The sequence below is a fragment of the Littorina saxatilis genome, linkage group LG1 (assembly GCF_037325665.1).
Source record: "Littorina saxatilis isolate snail1 linkage group LG1, US_GU_Lsax_2.0, whole genome shotgun sequence".
Classification (NCBI taxonomy): domain Eukaryota; kingdom Metazoa; phylum Mollusca; class Gastropoda; order Littorinimorpha; family Littorinidae; genus Littorina; species Littorina saxatilis.
Window position 1 is genome coordinate 7,373,203 of NC_090245.1, and position 23,851 is coordinate 7,397,053.

The 23,851-nt window shown below is 41.9% G+C and overlaps 1 protein-coding gene and 1 long non-coding RNA gene across 4 annotated transcripts in view; both read right to left on the bottom strand.

Annotated features, from left to right (window-relative positions):
- The window catches only part of LOC138960516 (probable ATP-dependent RNA helicase DHX35), a 188,087-nt gene that overhangs the window by 75,525 nt on the left and 88,711 nt on the right, over window positions 1-23,851 (bottom strand). The window lies entirely within an intron of this gene.
- LOC138960463 (uncharacterized) lies at window positions 5,272-12,372 on the bottom strand. 3 transcript variants are annotated; one of them, XR_011453979.1, is made up of 4 exons: window positions 11,266-12,372; window positions 8,955-10,015; window positions 8,036-8,112; window positions 5,272-7,197 (listed from the first exon to the last, which is right to left on the bottom strand). It is a non-coding gene; the product is annotated as an uncharacterized lncRNA (long non-coding RNA). The 3 variants fall into 3 exon arrangements; XR_011453980.1 differs by lacking the exon at window positions 11,266-12,372 and having other exon boundaries at window positions 8,955-9,060; window positions 9,910-10,382; XR_011453978.1 differs by lacking the exon at window positions 11,266-12,372 and having other exon boundaries at window positions 8,955-10,382.

Here is a 23,851-nt window from a genome sequence, read left to right on the forward strand (position 1 = left end):
CAGTGATGCCGTGTGAGATGAAATTTTATACGGCCAGTGATAATGTATATAAACATCTAGGGCTGTTTTCAGTATTGTTGATAACATGTTCTGTTTGATTAAGGGTATTCAGCTGGTATTTCCTTGTTTTCACTACATATTTTATTCATGTTTTCAGTTATTACTTAGTTAGTGGAAGAATCTTTTGTAATGTATGTTTGATGGTGTATGCTTTTAATTAAGCGTTGCTGACTATGAATGTAGATGTAAATGCTTGTATAACTGTGTTTTAACTTTAAATGTGTCAAGCGCAAAGAGCATAATTGTGCGTGTGTGTGTGTGTGTGAGTGTGAGTGTGTGTTTGTGTGTGTGTGTGTGTGAGTGTGTGCTGCGATCTATATTTAATTATGGGAGAATTGTTAAATGTTTATTTGAGACCATTTGCACGAGTGCAAAGGCAGAGTACGCACCGTTACACACGTATAAATCGACACACGCACTCAAACAACAACAGCAAGAGAAGAAAGGCAAAAACGTTTCCCCTCTCTTCTCTAACTATATTATATAAAAAGTTGTGAAAGTAACAACTGAAAGTCAGCAGAGACTTTTTTTTCTGAGATTTGTTAAAATCTCTTTGCAGAGCAAAAGAGGGGGAGAGCGAAAAAAAGAAAAGAAAAACAAGTCCTTTCACAGATAGCCCTATTGGCGAAATCAGACCCTCCTCGGACGGGACCAAGATTTCAAAGAGAAGCTAACACTCCCGGAGGGGAGAGCGTATCAACAGAGAAATCTAGTCCAGAGAAGGACCATTGTTTTACTACCAAGATCAGACACGTGTTTCGACACTAATGTGTCTGATGGTAGAGATCTTTCTTTCTTTCTTTATTTGGTGTTTAACGTCGTTTTCAACCACGAAGGGTTATATCGCGACGGGGAAAGGGGGGGGGGTGATGGGATAGAGCCACTTGTTAATTGTTTCTTGTTCACAAAAGCATTAATCAAAAAATTGCTCCAGGGGCTTGCAACGTAGTACAATATATTACCTTACTGGGAGAATGCAAGTTTCCAGTACAAAGGACTTAACATTTCTTACATACTGCTTGACTAAAATCTTTACAAACATTGACTATATTCTATACAAGAAACACTTAACAAGGGTAAAAGGAGAAACAGAATCCGTTAGTCGCCTCTTACGACATGCTGGGGAGCATCGGGTAAATTCTTCCCCCTAACCCGCGGGGGGTGATGGTAGAGATGGCGAGAGTTGTCAATCCATGATATCCAACCAAGAAGCAAACCACTCTCTAAGCGGTTGCTTACGTTTTGATGAAGCTATATGGCCCCGTAACCACCTACCAAAGCAAGCTCGTTACCGTTCCCAAGTCCTTCCTCCTCTCCTCTTGCAGCCTTCTAGATCGACACTCAAAACCTGCCTCCTTTTTCATGGCAGACACAGAGGAAACGCCTGCCATGGTAGAGTACCACGTTCCTTCCTTCTCTGTCACACACACAGCCACACACACACACACACAGGCAGGCACGCTCGCATGCACAGAAACTGATGAGAGAGAGAGAGAGAGAGAGAGAGAGAGAGAGAGAGAGAGAGAGAGAGAGCTCAGAACTTTATTACATAAGGATAAGGGTTTTAGGCTTAGCCTAATCTTCCAACCTGTCATTAGAAGATAATTATACAGAGAATAATTGTAAACGTAAGCAAAAGACTACACACACACACACACGCACTCACGCAAACCCGCGTCAGGCAGCTCCCCGTAATAGTCATTACAAGGAACTTAGTCGATAAATATCGACAGGGGGCCGACTAATGGTTTAAATGTGAAATGTGTGTATAATAATGGGTGTGGGTCTGAAATGAAGTTAGGTAGTAGTTAACATTTGTTTTGAATAATTATTGGTATTTTGAAAATGTGGGTAGCATGGAAATGTAAGCATTTGAATGTAAGTCTTAGGTACCATTGTACCCAGGAAGAGAGACCAGAGATAGGAGTAGGTTGCAATAGCTTGTGTGGTCTTTGAGTTTTGTTTTTGGAAATATATTGTTAAAGAAAAAGAAGACAATTACAGTAATGCAATATCTATTGTGAAAACCAACGATTGTACAAAGAACATGTGAAGCAACATTATGTCTATGATGGTGTGAAGAAAATTAGTTATGATTTATACTATTATTATTTAGACTTGAGACTGACAGTGTTGTGACGAGCGTTGGCTAATGGTAACGAGTACATATGTGTGTAGTTGTGGTGTGTGTGTGTGTGTTTCCGCGTTGGTTTGGATTATGGGTGTAATTTGTAAAACAGATGTGACAGTAATAATGGAGTTCACATCAGTGAGGTTAGTTTGAAATGAAACACACGCACGTTTTTGAAAAAACATGGAATTTTGAACCATGAGATCTTTATTAACAGCTATTGTGTTTTCAGCGTAGCAATAGGGTCCGATATTTAGACGAGACAAGTATAATGCGACGAGTCGAAGACGAGTCGCATTATACTTGTTCGAGTCTAAATATCGGACCCTATTGCTACGCTGAAAACATAATAGCGATTATATAGCTGTTATGACCTTGATTCGTTGTTCCAAACTTACAAAATGACAGTTTTTGCGTCGATGCGTTGATCTCAGGTTTTGATAGCAGACGAACTTCTTACGCACATCATGTTCGCGCAGACATGCACACCGCTACACGCTTTCTGACTTTGGAAGAAAAACTGACTCCAAGTGCATTCTATTTCACAACGCAGTTGTTGAAACTGCCAGCTTTTTAAGTTGTCAGTGTATGCTATTGTCGATAGAAACATCGCCACGTGGTACAGATTTGTAAACCGGAACCATGCGTCGGCCATTTTACTCAATATGCTTTTGGATATTGCGGAAAATGGCCGACTTCGGCAGCTACACGCTTTCTGACTTTGGAAGAAAAACTGACTCCAAGTGCATTCGATTTCACAACACAGTTGTTGAAACAGCTTTTTAAGTTGTCAGTGTATGCTGTTTTCGATAGAAACATCGCCGCGTGGTACAGATGTGTAAACCGGAACCATGCGTCGGCCATTTTACTCAATATGCTTTTGGATATTGCGGAAAATGGCCGACTTTGGCAGCAATATGCTTTGATGATCGGGAGATACCATCCAATCACAGCCCCCGAATTCCCCCACGTGTTCATCAGAATAGCTATATTAAATAATAAACTGAACATCAGCAAAACATCAAAGCAATTATTAATAAGGTTTGAAAAGCTTGACTTACTATGTTAAATAGTGGATTGAAGGCTGAAAACGTCATTTACAAATTACATCTGAGATAGGGAGGGCGGGTGGGGGAAGTGCTGAAAATGTGGATGAGAATTAAAAAAAAAATGCTGAGTGACAACAGGGAGGTTAAAGGCTGCCCTTTTCGTAGCGTTCATTAATTAATTCCTATTGTTTACATGTGCCAATAATGTTATAAAACTGTACCTAAGGGGACATAATAACGATTGGCTGTAGCTTTCGAACACAGAAAAAATTATTTCAGTATTGCAAAGTGGTTTAGATAGTGTCGAATGTAAACAGAACAGTCTCAAAGTGAAAGTGGGTGTTTTCCGGAAATTGCGAAGTTAACAAGAATACCGGCAGAAAAGCGCGCTTTCCTGCTTAGCACAATACGCTACCGCACTAATCTGGCGTGTCAATATCACTACGTTTTGGACGTGGAAGGTGAGCGATTTCCTTCCGCCCTCAGCTAATTCAAGAAATCACCCCCCTCCTCTCATCTGACTCTTGGCACACAGGTCAAAGCAGAGGTTAACTTGAGTGCACGTGTACCTACACGTGCACTCAAGTTAACCTCTGCTTTGACCTGTGTGCCAAGAGTCAGATGAGAGAGAGAGAAAGCGAGAGCGAGAGAGAGAGAGAGAGAGAGAGAGAGAGAGAGAGAGAGACACACACACACACATAGACAGAGACAGACATAGAAAGACAGAAGCGGAGAGACTCAGAGGGAGACACAGACAAAGACATGCATACGGAGAGAGAGAGAGAGAGAGAGAGAGAGAGAGAGAGAGAGAGAGAGAGAGAGAGAGAGAGAGAGAGAGAGAGAGAGAGAGAGAAAGAGAGAGAGAAAAATGTAACTGATCTCGTGAGAACGGTTGTCGGGTTGAGGCCTTGCAAGGTTTTGACGGCAACAATAATTATTGTAGTTCTCTAAGACTTTATTTCTGTTTGATGGGCGGGGATATAGCTCAGTTGGTAGCGCGCTGGATTTGTATTCAGTTGGCCGCTGTCAGCGTGAGTTCGATCCCAGGTTCGGCGGAAATTTATTTCACAGAGTCAACTTTGTGTGCAGACTCTCTTCGGTGTCCGAACCTCCCCCCGTGTACACTGCATTGGGTGTGCACGTTAAAGATCCCACGATTGACAAAAGGGTCTTTCCTGGCAAAATTGCTTAGGCACAGTTAATAATTGTCTACCTATACCCGTGTGACTTGGAATAATAGGCCGTGAAAGGTAAATATGCGCCGAAATGGCTGCAATCTACTGGCCGTATAAAATTTCATCTCACACGGCATCACTGCAGAGCGCCTAGAACTGTACCCACGGAATATGCGCGATATAAGACTCATTGATTGATTGATTGATTGATTGATTGATTTGTAATATGTTGGGAAGACATATTTATCAATTGATCAACAAAATACAACATAATACAAAACGACACAACATTGTTAAAATCATTATTGGCCAACGTTGAACGTTTACGAAGGCCTCAATCGTCCCGCGCCGTAGACCAGATTCATAGGTGCTTGATTTTGGTATTTTGATTTACATACCATTGAACCTTTCTTGGGGTTCATGGTCATGGCAACAGCCATATTAATATTATATGATGTATAATTTTATATTTCAGCATATGTGAATTACATGTCATCATACCAAACTGTCATACATTTTTATTCCTACATTATTCTGATTGATCACAACCAAACCTACTATCATTGGACACATCCAAATGCAAGCGCCTGTTTTTGACAACTTGCTTGGATCTCTTGTTTGGCCTGTAGGTAAAATGTACAATGTATTTTCTGATTTGTGCACAAAAGCTTTTCTTTTTCTTCTTTTTTTTAACATAACAATGTTTAATGTCACTGTATGTTTGAAAGACCATGATCACATTTGTAAAACAAATGTTAAATTAGAAAATAAATAACGCTAGTGATACCCGTGCTACGCACGGGATTTTCTTCTTTATAAATTACAGAATTAATTGTGAATAAGCAACAAAAACGTGTTAAATGTTTGATGGCATCATACAAAACAAAATGCCATAAATTTATTGGGAGAAAATAGTGTGCACCGTACAATAACAGTTTTACACATCAGCAAATAGGAAAAAGTAACAGTTGGTACAGTGAACAATAAAACGCCTATCAAATTTTCATATAATTTTGAAAGGATAAAACACCGTTAATGTGTGCCCTTTTGAGATTTCAGTCAATGTGGACAGTCTGAGAATTCAGTCAATGTGACAAAATGATTTTGTCACGCTTCAATTAAGATGCATGCTAGTTAAAATGTACAAAAACAATATGTAACACCAATTATATAATTGGGAAAGAAATCTTGTCGCAGTTCGCCGACAGCTCGAGTCACCCACAATGAAATGTTTGTACGATCGACTGCACTAAAATTAGCGGCTACATTGACATAAGTGAAGTACATAAATGTGCAAAAAAATGTGCCCATAGAACAATATTTTTACACATCACCATACATGTCTTGAGCTGTCTTGAGACAGGAAAAAAACAACCAGCGTTAAATGGAACAAAATGTTTACACTTTGGCAAACATGTGAATAAAATGTAGTTAAAATGTGAAGTTGGTTCTGCGAACAACAACATGTTTACATAGAAGCAAAATGTTTACAGATCACCATGCATATGTATAGAGAAAAACACTCTCACACAACGCTAAATGTGCAAATGAACTGTGTGCACATCGTCATGCTTACAATTGGGAGCTGGATAAAAAGACAGCACTAATGATCGCAATGAAGAACACTATCATAGTTGCACATCAGTACACCCGTACTTGCAAAAAGTACAGCAAAAGTACAGTTTGTTCACACACACACACACACACACACACAGTAGCAAACTCAAAGGGATTGCGAAAATGCAATCATGTGCAAAATGAACAAAATATCAATGTATATTTAACAACTAAAACCACACACAACACACTGAACTAAAGTTGCAAAGGTGTGTACAAAGAGAATAAAAACAAATATTTACACATCACCAACTTAGGTTTGAAATGATCTGAATGCAAACATAGTTGCACATCCAGTCACTCTGTGAGGCAAGTACCCTGACTTTGACAACAAAAGCTATCTTTCCAGACCATCAACCAATTTTCAGATGCAGAACACATGTAATGAGCGCTTTTGCTGCTAGCCCTGCTTACTGCCCCTGGCGCGAGCGCTAGAGGACACGGTGGGGGGGATCGCTTCTTTGCGATGTGTAAATCGGTACTTTTCTATTTTATTCTGCAGCTTAGGTAATTGCGCATAGTCTTCATTGTTTTTTTAAATGTGTGGTGTCGAGATATGTCCGAATCGTATGCTACCCATCTTTTACACATGGCGCAGTTACCTAAGCTGCAGAAATTAAATAGAAAAGTACCGATTTACACATCACAAAGAAGCAATTTTTAACCCGTGTCCTCTAGCGTTCGCGCCAGGTAGGTAAGACGCTTCTCTCCCTTGGGCCCAGGGAGGTGACCAATGCTAGCAGCAAAACCGCTCATTGTAAAAAGTACATCAATAGTTTGTTCACACACTGTAGCAGCTAAATTGGGTGTGGGTTGTGGATCATGGTGTTACACATCAGCAAATAGGAATGAAAAAGTAAACCATTGGTAAATTTACAGTGGGTTCTGCCCTTTTATGAGATTTCAGTCAATGTGGACAGTCTGAGAATTCAGTCAATGTGACAAAATGATTTTGTCACGCTTCAATTAAGAAGCATGCTAGTTAAAATGTGTAAAAAACAATATGTAACACCAATTATAGAATTGGGAAAGAAATCTTGTCGCAGTTCGCGTCACCCACAATGAAGAGTGGACAAAGTTGTCGATACCTGATCACTAACTGCAGCGGAAGAGAGTGGACATTCCCCGATCTGTCGCCTTGTCTGCGGAAGCGAATGGCGTCTTCCTATGTGAAGAAAATGAGGAAAAAGAATATATAGATTGTACACAGGTGTATGGGTAAAATTGAACTTGAGCGTGTTAAATTCATAGCTCATAATTCAATCAATCAATCAATGAGGCTTATATCGCACATATTCCGTGGGTACAGTTCTAGGCGCTCTGCAGTGATGCCGTGTGAGATGAAATTTTATACGGCCAGTAGATTGCAGCCATTTCGGCGCATAATTACCTTTCACGGCCTATTATTCCAAGTCACACGGGTATAGGTAGACAATTATTAACTGTGCCTAAGCAATTTTTGCCAGGAAAGACCCTTTTGTCAATCGTGGGATCTTAAACATGCACACCCAATGTAGTGTACACGGGGTGGGGGTCTGACACCGAAGAGAGTCTGCACACAAAGTTGACTCTGTGAAATAAATTTCCGCCGAACCTGGGATCGAACTCACGCTGACAGCGGCCAACTGAATACAAATCCAGCGCGCTACCAACTGAGCTATGTCTCCAAATATGCAGAACGTGCACTTGCAATCACCCAAATAAATTAAATATGCTGACATTTGTAGAACCTGCATTTGCTATCAATTCATTGGTACTTAGTCGCTACGGTGAAAATCTGTAAGAACAAACTAAAACCATACTCAGAACATTTGTGAAACAAAATACTTTTCCAACTCAAGGGAAGTAATCAAAATCACACACTAAACCCAGAACGTGCACATGCAATCACCCAAATAAATGAAAAATGCTGAAATTGTTAGAACCTGCATTTGCTATGACCCAAATTAATGAAAAATGCTGATGTTTGGAGCACAATCATTCGTCAATTAATTGGGATTTACCTGGCAAAAGTGCGCAAAGTTGTTGAGTGGACATCCCCCGATCTGTCACCTTGTCTGCGGAAGCGAATGGTGTCTTCCTATGTGAAGAAAATGAGGAAAAAGAATATATAGATTGTACACAGGTGTATGGGTAAAATTGAACTTGAGCGTGTTAAATTCATAGCTCATAATTCAATCAATCAATCAATGAGGCTTATATCGCGCATATTCCGTGGGTACAGTTCTAGGCGCTCTGCAGTGATGCCGTGTGAGATGAAATTTTATACGGCCAGTAGATTGCAGCCATTTTGGCGCATATTTACCTTTCACGGCCTATTATTCCAAGTCACACGGGTATAGGTAGACAATTATTAACTGTGCCTAAGCAATTTTTTCCAAGAAAGACCCTTTTGTCAATCGTGGGATCTTTAACGTGCACACCCAATGTAGTGTAAACGGGGGGGGGGGTTCTGACACCGAAGAGAGTCTGCACACAAAGTTGACTCTGTGAAATAAATTTCCGCCGAACCTGGGATCGAACTCACGCTGACAGCGGCCAACTGAATACAAATCCAGCGCGCTACCAACTGAGCTATGTCTCCAAATTTGCAGAACGTGCACTTGCAATCACCCAAATAAATTAAATATGCTGACATTTGTAGAACCTGCATTTGCTATCAATTCATTGGTACTTAGTCGCTATGGTGAAAATCTGAAAGAACAAACTAAAACCATACTCAGAACATTTGTAAAACAAAATACTTTTCCAACTCAAGGGAAGTAATCAAAATCACACTCACTAAACCCAGAACGTGCACATGCAATCACCCAAATAAATGAAAAATGCTGAAATTGTTAGAACCTGCATTTGCTATGACCCAAATTAATGAAAAATGCTGATGTTTGGAGCACAATCATTCGTCAATTAATTGGGATTTACCTGGCAAAAGTGCACAAAGTTGTCGATGCCTGATCACTAACTGCAGCGGAAGAGAGTGGACATCCCCTGATCTGTCGCCTTGTCTGCGGAAGCGAATGGCGTCTTCCTATGTGAAGAAAATGAGGAAAAAGAATATATAGATTGTACACAGGTGTATGGGTAAAATTGAACTTGAGCGTGTTAAATTCATAGCTCATAATTCAATCAATCAATCAATGAGGCTTATATCGCGCATATTCCGTGGGTACAGTTCTAGGCGCTCTGCAGTGATGCCGTGTGAGATGAAATTTTATACGGCCAGTAGATTGCAGCCATTTTGGCGCATATTTACCTTTCACGGCCTATTATTCCAAGTCACACGGGTATAGGTAGACAATTATTAACTGTGCCTAAGCAATTTTTTCCAGGAAAGACCCTTTTGTCAATCGTGGGATCTTTAACGTGCACACCCAATGTAGTGTAAACGGGGGGGGGGGGGGGGGGGTTTCTGACACCGAAGAGAGTCTGCACACAAAGTTGACTCTGTGAAATAAATTTCCGCCGAACCTGGGATCGAACTCACGCTGACAGCGGCCAACTGAATACAAATCCAGCGCGCTACCAACTGAGCTATGTCTCCAAATTTGCAGAACGTGCACTTGCAATCACCCAAATAAATTAAATATGCTGACATTTGTAGAACCTGTATTTAATCAATTCATTGGTACTTAGTCGCTATGGTGAAAATCTGAAAGAACAAACTAAAACCATACTCAGAACATTTGTGAAACAAAATACTTTTCCAACTCAAGGGAAGTAATCAAAATCACACTCACTAAACCCAGAACGTGCACATGCAATCACCCAAATAAATGAAAAATGCTGAAATTGTTAGAACCTGCATTTGCTATGACCCAAATTAATGAAAAATGCTGATGTTTGGAGCACAATCATTCGTCAATTAATTGGGATTTACCTGGCAAAAGTGCACAAAGTTGTCGATGCCTGATCACTAACTGCAGCGGAAGAAAGTGGACATCCCCCGATCTGTCGCCTTGTCTGCGGAAGCGAATGGCGTCTTCCTATGTGAAGAAAATGAGGAAAAAGAATATATAGATTGTACACAGGTGTATGGGTAAAATTGAACTTGAGCGTGTTAAATTCATAGCTCATAATTCAATCAATCAATCAATGAGGCTTATATCGCGCATATTCTGTGGGTACGGTTCTAGGCGCTCTGCAGTGATGCCGAGTGAGATGAAATTTTATACGGCCAGTAGATTGCAGCCATTTTGGCGCATATTTACCTTTCACGGCCTATTATTCCAAGTCACACGGGTATAAGTAGACAATTATTAACTGTGCCTAAGCAATTTTTGCCAGGAAAGACCCTTTTGTCAATCGTGGGATCTTTAACGTGCACACCCAATGTAGTGTACACGGGGGGGGGGGGGGGGGGGGGTTGGGTTCTGACACCGAAGAGAGTCTGCACACAAACTTGACTCTGTGAAATAAATTTCTGCCGAACCTGGGATCGAACTCACGCTGACAGCGGCCAACTGAATACAAATCCAGCGCGCTACCAACTGAGCTATGTCTCCAAATTTGCAGAACGTGCACTTGCAATCACCCAAATAAATTAAAAATGCTGACATTTGTAGAACCTGCATTTGCTATCAATTCATTGGTACTTAGTCGCTATGGTGAAAATCTGAAAGAACAAACAAAAACCATACTCAAAACATTTGTGAAACAAAATACTTTTCCAACTCAAGGGAAGTAATCAAAATCACACTCACTAAACCACCTTGAAGTGGAGTACACTAAAAACGAAATGAACAAATATCCAAAAAATAGAACATTGGCACGATTTCCAACAATTGAAAGGTTTTAGGCAGCAACTCTTCTGCAAAATCTTGTTAGAGTGTCTTTGCTATTAACTCTCAACGAAAAAGAGATTTACAATGATGTCAAAACTGCCCACAGTCAGTTGCTGACGTAACCAAAACACACGTGGAACTTCGAGTCACGAACTCGAAATGCAAATGAAAGGCATCAAAACCAACCTAAATCATAGTCATGGTCATATTAAACCTAGAATATAATCATACTGATTTGTTATCCTCATATACGAAGAATAAAATTGGCTTACTGTTCAGCAAGTTTTGACAGAGCTAGGAGACAGCTGCCGGTTCGACAGACGACACTTTCGGAACCTTACAATTTGCAGATCGTAGCACAATAGGAACAAAACGAAAGTAAAGATAAATTCTGGTTACAGTACACTGTGGCAAAATGGTTTCGGAACACTTTAAGAAGGAGACTGACTTACCTGTCGCGCTTGGTCGATGCCTGAACAAACATTCGCCGAGTCGAACTTGCTTGTAGATGCCGCATGTCGTGCGGGCGGAACTGAGTGGCGCTGCGATCAGCTTATTCGGTCTGAGCCAATGGGAGACCCGGTTCTTTAACAGCCAATGGGGAGGTCTTCCGGTCGAGTCGTCTGCTAGGAAATGGCGCGTCAGAATGCCAGAAAAAGCCATTTGGCTTCGGAATCGGCTATTCTAACCGGGCGGATCCTCTCCGCCGTCAAACGTTTCTAGGAACCGCGGACAGCGGGGCCCAAATCGGCCGGGTTTGGGAGGAGATAGCGATGCAAGGCCCCAAAACGGTCGCGTATTATAATATAGATTTTGGTTCATGATTTTTTCTACACCTGTGCTGAAAATAAGACATAAAAATGTTGGTATATAAGTCACTCAAATGCAGAGTAGTATGAATGGTTTGAGTTTGTTGCGGTTAACCCTGCACAGTTCGGCCTCTGATGTTTTTGTTGAACAATTTTGCCGTCACCCCTCCCATAGAGTGACGTATTTCACAACTTCCTGTGTTACACAAACTCAGTGATGACCAATTTTGCCTTCACCCCTCCCATAGGGTGACTGATTTCACAACTTTCTACTGATGAACAATGTTGCCTTCACCCCTCCCATAGGGTGATGGATGTCACAACTTCCTGTGTACACAAACTGATGACGTATTTCACAACAAAATGGCGCTGCCCATGGTCAACCTCGAAACTATCCGTATAAATGGGGGCCTCCTGGCCCCCATAATGACCATCGCTGACCCTTCTGTTCACAGTCATTAGGGGAGCTTACAATGGGGGCGGAGACGGGGGAGATAATCGCAAGGTTTGTTACATTAGACTGTTGGATAGAATCGGCTAGGACTGTAGAATGTCGGGTGTCGAAAAGGTACAACGATTTTCACCACACTTTTTTCTTTTTCTTTTTTAAATGCGGGGCTGTGGTTGGTTTGGGGTGAGTGTATGAGATGGTGGTAAAAGCAGGCTATTTAGAAATATTCTGACACGTGTGCCAAGAATGTTATTTTTTGTCGTGAATTCCCTCTTATTAATTTTTTTTTCCCCCGAGCCCTACCCAACCACCCTCCTCCCCCCCCCCCCCCCGGCCTTACTGTCCTGCCTCACCCACACGCCCGTTGCATCTTCTGAGCAATCTGTCTCCTTCTGCATGTACGCGCAGTTTGTGTGTGGGAAGGTGCACGTGACAATCGCGTATTCGTGTCCATCACGTCACACTTTTTGCTCCCAGTCTTCTGTTTACCTAATATTTGCCCTTTGTCAAAAACAAAAATAAAAAACCCACAGTTCTGTCACAGACCTAATCGACACAGTAACCTGCAGACAACCCTGGCCTAATCCTTACACTCAAGCCGACAACACTCCCCCACCCCCTCCCAATGAATACTCAAAGCCGGTCAATATTCCCCCACTGTCACAATTCTCACAACAGCACTGGGACAGTCAGAGGGATTCAACGAGGTCGCGCGTAAATCCGAAATTAACAACTACAACAAACCGCTGGATATCATTCTAGACAGTTACACAACCTTAAAACAGAGAAGAAAAAAACCACACAGAGAAAATAAGAGGAAGACAACAAAAAACAAAAAAAAATTAAAACAACGGCAAGAAAAAAGAACAGAGCTTAACATTTTAAGACGACGGGTTTCATTGCCTGCACATTCGAGAGCGTTCGGGGATTAATTACTCTCGGCTTTTAAACTAGCTTTTATGTGTTTAAACGTCAGCTTTCAATGGCTGCAAAATCGACAGTGTTTGCATGCTACAGAGGAAAGGGGACGTAGTTTCACAACAGCCTTGATTGAACTTGTTGAATCTGCAGAACCGTGAAAGCTTAAACATGAGTTAGAAAAACGGTTAAATAAAATCGTTTTAAACACAAAAAACTTTTTTGGCTCCGTACACAGTCCAAGCGCTGAACAGAGATATCGCAAAAAACCCAACCATTCTAGTTTACAGATGGAAAGAAGCAGAGGGTGGAATAAGAATCATTTATGTTGCTGAAAAGCATGGAGAAGTACATATTGTAATCTGAAGTAAAACGGTTTAACTTCATTAAAAAAAACCAAAAAAACAACAACTGAACAAGTCGCGTAAGGCGAAATTACTACATTTAGTCAAGCTGTGGAACTCACAGAATGAAACTGAACGTAGTCCGCCGCTAGTGCAAAAGGCAGTGAAAGTGACGAGCCTGTTTGGCGAGGTAGCGATTGCGCTGTGCTTCATAGCACGCTTTACTGTACCTCTCTTCGTTTTAACTTTCTGAGCGTGTTTTTAATCCAAACATATCATATCTATATGTTTTTGGAATCAGGAACCGACAAGGAATAAGATGAAATAGTTTTTAAAACGATTTCGGAAATTTAATTTTGATCATAATTTTTATATTTTTAATTTTCAGAGCTTGTTTTTAATCCAAATATAACATATGTATATGTTTTTGGAATCAGAAAATGACGAAGAATAAGATGAAATTGTTTTTGGATCGTTTAATAAAAACATAATTTTAATTACAAGTTTCCGATTTTTAATGACCAAACTCACTCATTAGTTTTTAAGCCACCAAGCCCGTCGCGATATAACCTTGAATGGTTGAAAACGACGTTAAACACCAAATAAAGAAAGAAAGAAAGAAAGAAAGAAAGCCACCAAGCTAAAATGCAATACCAAACCCCGGCCTTCGTCGAAGATTGCTTTGCCAAAATTTCAATCAATTTGATTGAAAAATAAGGGTGTGACAGTGCCGCCTCAACTTTTACAAAAAGCCGGATATGACGTCATCAAAGGTATTTATCGAAAAAAAGAAAAAAAGGTCCGGGGATATCATACCCAGGAACTCTCATGTCAAATTTCATAAAGATCGGCCCAGTGGTTTAGTCTGAATCGCTCAACACACACACACAGACAGACAGACACACACACACACATACACCACGACCCTCGTCTCGATTCCCCCCTCTATTTTAAAATATTTAGTCAAAACTTGACTAAATGTAACAAACAAACAGAATGCGGATGACGACACAGGTCAGACTTGATTTTTAAAGTTCCTACTTCAGCATCACATGCTGTGTGCTTTAAACTCCACACTGACTTCGTTCGTAATTGTTCGTTCCACTCAAGCCTGGTCACATTTAGGACCATGAGTGTATTCTGCACATTCTTCGCATGCGCGATCGTGTTAAAAACTTCCGCCGGTTTTGGCCCTGATACGCCGAGGCCAAAACTGAAAATGAGTAATTAACACATGTTCTGTGTAATTAACAGTGATAACGCTAACTGACAGTGTTAGTTATTAATTTTCACGAACGGTTTGCTTGAGCCAAAACCGAAAATTACTACCTTTCCCGTGAAAATTACTACTTTTCCCGTGAAAATGAGTAACTAACACGTGAAAACAGTAACTGACAGTGTTAATTAGTAATGTTCACGTGATACTGTAATGGGTAACCCCAGGTTTTGGCACTAGTAAGCCGTCATAGATAGCAGCCCGCATTTTCTTCAAGGAGGTTTTATATAAAGTACTAAATACACTGCCCGAATATCTCTCTCTCTCTCTCTCTCTCTCTCTCTCTCTCTCTCTCTCTCTCTCTCTCTCTCTCACACACACACAGACACAGATATCAGAGCCAGGATGAACTGACTAACCCACAGATAACCTTCATCTACCCCTAATAACCCGATAAGCCTTGACTCACCAAGAAGTCGGCTGCAGACCGCATAAAACTTGAGGTGGCAAGGACACCAAAGTCACGAACAAACGGGGCCTCCGTGTGATGACAAGGTGCCAGCCACTGATAAATTATATTAAACCCATCTTAAACCACAGTATAACCAATAAAGCCATACCTGATAAAACACCTGTTCCTCCTTATCCCCCTGGTTGCTTGAAACGCCTGTTTTTCATTGCGACCTGGGGACGGAGGCCACAAAGCAGGATAACCCTCATTTTCTGGCCATGTTGGCCAACGACCTTCTCCATACTAAATTTTCCCAGCACCTAAAGATCTTTACAGACGGCTCTAAGCTAGATAATGGGAGGGTAGGCTGCGCCTTTGTCATCCCGGAACTAAAAGTCACTAAGCACTACCGCCTGAACGACGGAGTGTCTATTTTTACAGCTGAACTGTTTGCCATTCTTATGGCCCTCACATACATTAATACGAATACGAATACGAATACGAATACTTTATTATCTCATACAGAGAAATTTCAGTGTGGTGCACATTAAAAGACAAAACAAATAATAAGACAACAGATAAAAATACCATACGAAGCATACTACACTCGCGCACGCATATGTACACTAACAGGGATAATAACATGATTCCAAATAGGTTAATTGCCGTCAGCTTTAGCTAAAAGTTTAACGCTAAAAACTATCATTATCACAGGACTAGATATGTCATTGAACAATATTTATCACAGGACTAGTCATTCGAGGGTTATCACACTCAGCATAAGGGTGCACATCAAAGAGTGTAAAAAATATTCATCACAGAAATCAGTGCATATGTTCACCGGCACACATACTAGTTTTAATTAACTTAGGTATTTAAAAAGCCAATTGACTTTGGGATAAAACTGTTCTTAGTTCTGAGCGTGCGGAATCTGGGAGTGCGGAGGCGACGTCCTGAGGGCAGGACCTCAAAGTGGTGAGCGAGCACATGACTACTATCCTGGTTGATGCAGCAGGCCTTTCGCACCACACGTCGTTCATACAGCACAGTCAATCCTTCCTGTCTCACCCCCACAATCTTACCACATGTGTTCACCACCCGCCCAAGCACATTCTAACTCTTCACACACAGACCTCCATACCAGCAGATGAAAGAGAAAGTGAGAATGGATTCAATGAATGAAGTATAGAATGTTTGGAGGATGCGGCTGTTGATGTTCAGACTTCTGAGCTTTTGTAAGCAGTAGATTCTTGACTGACACTTCTTGTGGATAGCTTTAGTGTTTGAGGAGAAATTTAGTTTGTTGTCAATGACTGTACCGAGATATTTGTATTCAGTCACTCGCTCAACTTTCACACCATCTATGTACAAATCTGAAACTGTAGCTGGGTTTTTGCGAAAGTCAATAACTAGCTCTTTTGTTTTTGTCACATTTAGGTCTAAACAGTTATCTTTACACCAGGAGCTGAAATTTTGAACTTCAGAAAAATAAACAGAATCAGCGTCAGACAGGTCTTCAAGGGCAGAATCGTCAGAATATTTCACAAGAGGGGTCGTAACAGTGCCTTGACAATCGTTAGTGTATAATGTGAACAGAACTGGAGACAATACTGTGCCCTGAGGGGCTCCAGTAGAAGTACTAACTATGGATGAAAGTGCGCTATGGAAACGGACGGACTGGGTTCTGTTCACTAGAAACTCCAAGCTAATGATATTCCAGTTAACCCCCACTGTATCGTGTTATGCACTGACTCTCTGTTCTCAGTACAAGCGCTTCTGTACGGTTCTAGTAACCGTATGGAGTTGTTATTTGACATAAAATTAATCTGCCACCAAATTATCTCTGCTGGCACCCCTGTGGACATACAGTGGGTTCCGTCCCACGTTGGGCTCACGGGGAACGAAATGGCTGACGCTGCCGCCAAATTGGCGACAGGGTCACCTGATGTGACCACAGACGTAGGCTTTTCCCTCTCGGAGGTTTACTCCAAGCTTTATGCAGCAGGGAAGGCCTTACTACCAAACCACCTTACTACCAAACCATAACATTAAACTCGAGACACCCACGTTCCCCTCAGCACTAACTCAAATATTTAGGAGATTCCGCACTAGAGCCACAAAGTTTAAAATCTTTAATCGATTGTGCTCGTGCGGGTCTCCCATCAGCTATAACCATATTTTTGAAAAATGTAATGCAAACATCATGTCTTTTAGAGTCCTGCACGACCACAGCCTTGCCTTTGGACTAGGCCCGCAGGACTACCTAATAAAACACAAAGACCTGGGCTGGTCGCACTCTCTTCTGATGTGCCGATCGGTCTACCACTCAACCATGGGAGCGTGGTGTAGTCTGCCGGTTGTCCACACTCCTACCGCACATTTGGGTTAGACGTCTCCTGCCCCCGTTCACCATCCCCAGCCTAACAGAACGGACGGGCTATAAATACAGTGCCGCGTTCAAAAAGGTTCTCAACCGGTCCATCCCCCAACTCCCAGTGTGTACAGGTTGGTACACACTTCCCTATCCCACCTTCCCCACTCCACCCCTACCCCAGGAGGATGGGGGATTGTGTTGAGACGTCGCCCTAACCTTACCACACCTCAACATTCGCCACCATATTATGTGTACCTTAGCGCACGCCGAGTGGGGATCGAAGGACAGTACTTGTCCCACCCTACAGGCGGGTGGCTGTACACCAGACCTTTTTGTTGGTGTGCGAGATCTCGCCGGCACCCGCCTGCCGGGAGCGAAGGGCTTCCCCTGCTCCACCTGGCGGGCGGGGTGCTGTGCACCGCACACCAACACACACTCATACTTGTTCCTTTTTAGCCCTAACATTTTAATAAACTGTTGTAACAATATTCCCGTCGCGATATAACCTTGATTGGTTGAAGGCGACGTTAAACACCAAACAAAGCTTTTAAACTCAGCTTTTAAGAATACACGCTATTTTATCAAAAGCTGTGCGCATTCTGATCCGGCGGCGGCCTCGGCCGCTCTCTTTTTTATCACCAGAAGAACGGTTGTTCTTCTCTAAATTTACTCGTTTGTATTTATGTTTTGTCTTCTCGCTGTTTTGTGCGTCAGAATGAAACTTTTAACTCTATCCCTTTATATCAATCACCATCATCATGTACATAGTGTTTATATCCCTCCCTCGGACTTTTATTTTTTATGATAAGGTGGTCCTGAGTTTTATCAATTTTAACAACGGAAAAAATAAATATACATTCCTTTATTGGCCCATCCCCATCACAAGCGTGTGAAAATATATTCCCTTACCATATTCTTTTATCCAACAGATGTTATCACTAATTTATAGCGGATTTCAATTCTGCACCTCCCTTGTAGACAGGTGCCCCTTCCTTCCTCCCTCCCAACGCAAATAGCGTATTAACAAACCCCCTCCCTAATGGACGCATGTCCGTGGGACAGAAGCATCATCCTCGACACCAAAGGATGCTTTCAGCAAAGAAGTGGCCCAGGATATCGCGTGGCAAATGCATCAAGAAATGGGCTACAGACCCTATAAAACTCAAGACTGCAAGGGCAGCAAAGTATCTTTTTTTTTTTAAAATTTTTTTTAGCAAAGTATGCTTTCAAGGAAGAAGTGGACTTAAAAGAGTCCAGAATATCGCCCCGCAGAGTGTCTTATCGTTGCTTGCTGGGCACCAAGGAGAGATGATAAAGATGCAGCAAATCTCTATCCGTACACACGCACATCCGTCCTTGACGAAGCCTCGGTGAAGTATGAGTGACGAACTGATTTTACGGGAAAGACTGTGTCTTTTAAACGATAACTTCCAATTCCAGTCACGGCTTGTCTGATAAAAGGTTAAAACATTACACAAAGAAGCACTTAGACTTGTCCGCCCCATGTCCGTTTCGATCGATATACCCCTCAATATTCAATACCCACAAAGGTCATGTTCCCCTGTGATGATCGCCTTGCATCATTCCTCTCACATAATGATGCACATGTAATGTGCCAGTTACCTCGGGGCAATGGATTCCATTCAAGAACTGCGTCACAGACAACATTTTCGCCGTGAGCTCTGGTGAGAAGGCGCGATTAATAATTGTTCATTATTATCATTATTTACGTTATTGAGACATCCCAGTGCACTAAGGGATTTATAGAGCAAATCGAGAAAATTCATTATTGAACGAAGCGCATAGCGCTGAGTTCAATAATTATTTTCGAGATTTGCTCTATAAATCCCTTAGTGCACTGGGATTGTTTCAATAACGATATTGTCAGTACCGCCATAGAAAAAAGAAGATTCCAAACGCACATTTTGCAACGCGCATTTGAATAGGCATAACTGTGTGGTCAGGTCGTGTTCAGTAAAGATCTACTTTTGTGTGGGGTGTCTCAAGTGTGTCGTGCTTTCGTCACACGCATTTTAATTTCTGTTGGTAAATTCCAGTGTAGCGTTAATCTGAACAGTGACGATCTTTCAGAGAGACCTCATTTGAACTCGGAGAAAGGACTGTGCTCTTCGTTATTTGCGATTCGAAACCTCCAGTCGAGCTTCGACGGATTGACTGTCCTGAGTGACTCCCCTTGAATTGACTCGAAGGACTCGACGGTTAGCACATTTTCAAAATAAACGTGGCATATTTCTCGTGTTGTATCTTCACTCATCGGGGAGTTGATACTAAATATGAACGGTAAGAATGCTCTGAACCCTACACGTATTATATCCCCATCGTTTTTTCGTTCACATTTGCCCAACATGTTACTTTGCTGAGCGGGGTTTATGTCGGCTGCTAGGCTGAACCACTGCAGTCTGCACTGAGTCTGCACGCATGAGGCAGGCTGGTAATAAGTCTTTATTTGGTAAGAACGTTCTGAACCCTACACGTTTTCGATTACGATTGTTCTTGCCTTGAAATAATAATTCGGAAACCATTCATTTACTGAACTGATGCAGTCGTATTTCAGTGTAGTCTGCTACGTATGGCAGAGTCGATCGAGTCAGTCTTCCAAACTGATCTAGCTGGTACGTTATCGGAATAACACTTGTGTTTTCTGTTAGCCGCTGGGAATTGTATACTAACTCATCATTTGGTAATGTGGATGATAAGCTACATGCCACTAACACGGCATATGAGAAGAATCTATGCAAGTTGGCAAAAATTAGATGAAACACAGCGGCTTCTATTTTTAGATCAGTGGCACAGGCACATGCAATCTGTCAGAAAAAACCCACACTTCTGCTTTAATTGAGAAGCAGGGAATTTATGGTCATTTGGTATTGTGGAGAATATAAGCTACATGTCATTAATTAATTCTGAGGATGAGAGCACAGTCTTGCTTAGGCAAAGGGCGGAAGAATACGCTCTGTGGAAAAGTTAGCGCACTCCAAGAGTGCGCTAACAGTTTTAGCGCATCGCCATTAGCCAATCAACTGGTTCACATCAGTCATGTGACACCAGTACTTACTGACAATTATTATTATTATTATTATTATCATATAAAATACAATTCGTGCGACAACACGTAGGGGGGGGGGGGGGGGTGGGGACACGGGAGGAAGTAAGGCAAAGCGTAGCGGGAAAACAAGACGTTCAATGCTCATGCAGCCAATACGTGCAGGTAAAAACTTTCGATCGTTTCCATGCAACAGCTGGCTGTTTAATTTAAAAGTCGTCTGATCGGAGGTCAGCTGAAAGTCAAAGTGCAAAAGCAATATAAAACAAATAAAAATAAATGTTTTGACGAAAAACCTAGCCTTGAACCTAGCAGATGACGCCAACGGTATACGTCCATCACCTGACCGGATTGTTTGAAGTTGTAAAATGTCATAGTAAAAGTAAAGAGGCCGTTACAGGTATTGCGTCACAAGAAACCAACACGTCAGGACAAAAAAGCTTTACGGGAATTCACCATCACCACCACCCTTCTCCTAGGAATCTACCACTACAGGAAGACATGCCCTTTGACGGCTCAGTCTTCCCCGTATGACCGATTCGTTCACTATCTCAGATCTGAGCAGGCTTTTGCATGGAAAAAGACCATCCCTCCACGTGGACACATCCCAAAAGTCAGCACCCTGGGTGCTTTCTGTGCAAAGAGGGAGTGTTTGTGGATGAGTTAACGTCTTCACTGACACAACCAGCAATCCGCGACATTATTTCATAATAAAAATCCAATTATGCATGGGAAGCAATCAGGGTGTTACATTTTGGTATGTGTATAATTAAAGGAGTTACCTTACCCCAGTCGGGGAAATAGCTCAGTCAGTAGCGGCGCTGGCTTCAAAATCAGTTGTCGCTATTGGCGCGGGTTCGATTCCCACGTTCGGCGAGGGAATTATTTCCCAGAGTCAACTTTGTGCAGACTCTCCTCTGTGTCCGAACACCCCCGTATGCACGCATGCGCACGATAAAGAACCTAAGTAACAGCGAAAGTCTCAGGGCTTGGAAAGATGAATACACGCATGCAGGAAACAAAAAAAAAGGGTTGCGCCGTATACTGTATGGCAACCCAAATTTCCATGAGGGTAACCTCACAGGACTCTACGAATCTTGTCCTATCAGTATCCAGTCCATGCCCCATCTTTCCCTCAATGTTCCCCAATGAGGTGTGCTATAGTTATCGTTGTTGTTGTTCTTGTTTTCATTTGTTTTAATTCGTCGCGATATAACCTTCGTGGTTGAAAACGACGTTAAACACCAAATAAAGAAAGAAAGATTTGTTTAAATATCATGCATTTACAATATTGTCCGCCACATTACTCGTTTGTTTCTAAGAGCACATTTATAAGTTTATCTTGTTGTGCTCCCTTAATTACAACTTTCAATTACGGCTTTGTATTTATGCAACTGAATAAAAAACTGTTTAACCCCCCCACACACACACAGACAGAGAGACAGACAGACAGACAGACAGACCGACCGACAGACAGACCGACAGACAGACCCACACACACACACACACCAAAGATGTTGTCCTACAAAGCAAAGGTCATGCATTATTATTGGCCGTTTGTCACGGAGCAGATGTAAGAGTCGTTAACTTATGACCTCTCGGTGTAAATAAAAACACTAATAGATCACCATAGCAGCCCACAGGGGCGGGTGATCAAAACAAACAACACCATTAAGATTATCGAGACGATGATCAGCCGCAACAGCGCGCACATATGAGAGAGAGAGAGAGAGAGAGAGAGAGAGAGAGAGAGAGAGAGAGAGAGAGAGAGAGAGAGAGAGAGAGAGAGAGAGAGAGAGAGAGAGAGAGAGAGAGAGAGAGAGAGAGAGAGAGAGAGAGAGAGAACTTTATTACAGGAAAGATAGCATTAGGTCCGTAGGACCTTTCTTACAGCTAGTCCTGATCTAAGCAAAATGGTTATAATCGAAATGGGAATACATAGGAACAAACTTTTTATCCCCGAGTACGCAGTAGGAGGGTCCAGCAGACTTTAATTGTGTGTGTGTGTGTGTGTGTGTGTGCGTGCGTGTGTGTGTGTGTGTGTGTGTGTGTGTGTGTGTGTGTGTGTGTGTGTGTGTGTGTGTGTGTGTGTGTGTGTGTGTGTGTGTGTGTGTGTATGTGTCTGTCTGTCTCGACTTAACAGCTTATTGCTGGGAAACTACTGGGCGCAGTTCTTTCAAAAGTTGATACACTAACTTGATAATAGGTCCGATTGATCGTATTAAAACTTCATGTTACCTGGGACCTAAATGCCCCAAAAAACACAAAAGTTCTTGACGGTTGGACGAATTCAATCGGAGCGACAGCCAGCCATTGAGCTGATAGAACAGCCGAACGCGTGCGTCATGAAAAGCATGCGTATCGCATGCGAGACAATTTGCGAGCCAGCCAGCGGGTGGGGATTAATTTGGTCTCGGCAAAGAAACTACAGTGCAGGTTTGGTCTCGGTGAGACTGAAAGAGAGACAGAGAGCACGAGAGAGAGCGACAGGGACACTGTGTCAGTGATTCAAGGTGGTGGCTTGGTGGCCAAAGGGATCCGGGTTCGATTCCCGGCATGGGCGGTCTATTTTTTTTTTTAATTCTTGTTTACTATTGTTTATTATGAACGTTTTAATGTTTTATTTTACTCAAATAATTTTTTTAATTGTGTAAAATAAATATATTTAAAAAAATTTTTTTTTTTAAATCCACGTGCACAAGACAAAAACTTTCATACTGGGGGAGCGAGCCAGTCTGAAGAGTACTCGGGTCCAGCGCCAGCGTTTTTTATGATGAAACGCAGACACACGCAATAATAGTAATATAAGAATAAGATCATTCTTTACAGACATGTGATATACAGATATCACAATACGGGCAATACAACCATACATTGTCAGAACACACACCAAGTTGACGCAAGACACACACATGCACATTTCAGAAGGATAGAAGGCATACATACGTTTGAGCAACCAGGCACATCACATTAAAGTGATGTTTGAATGTATTTTTGCAGATGTGTTTTGAATGTTTTAAGGTTACTGATCGATTTTAAGCATGTAGGTAGGGAGTTCCAGACATAGGCTCCCGAGTATGAAAGACTAGTTTTAAATATGTCAATGCGTGGCTTCGGGCAGGCCAGATTATGCTTGAAGATGGAATACCGAGAAGGAGTTGATTGAAACAAGTGAGTTAGATATTCGGGTGCTTGGTCACGTAGGATCTTGTGCATGAAAATTGATTTATTAAACAAAAGCTGTTGTTTAAGTTGAGGTATATTGAGGGCTGTCAGTTTTGCGTCAGTAGTTAGTGATGGGTCAGGCAGAATGAGTTTAGCTGACCTTCGATGACGAGAATTTATAGTTTTGAATAATGCATCACTACAGCCATCCCAGATGACAGAGGCATAATCAATGTGAGGTTTGAT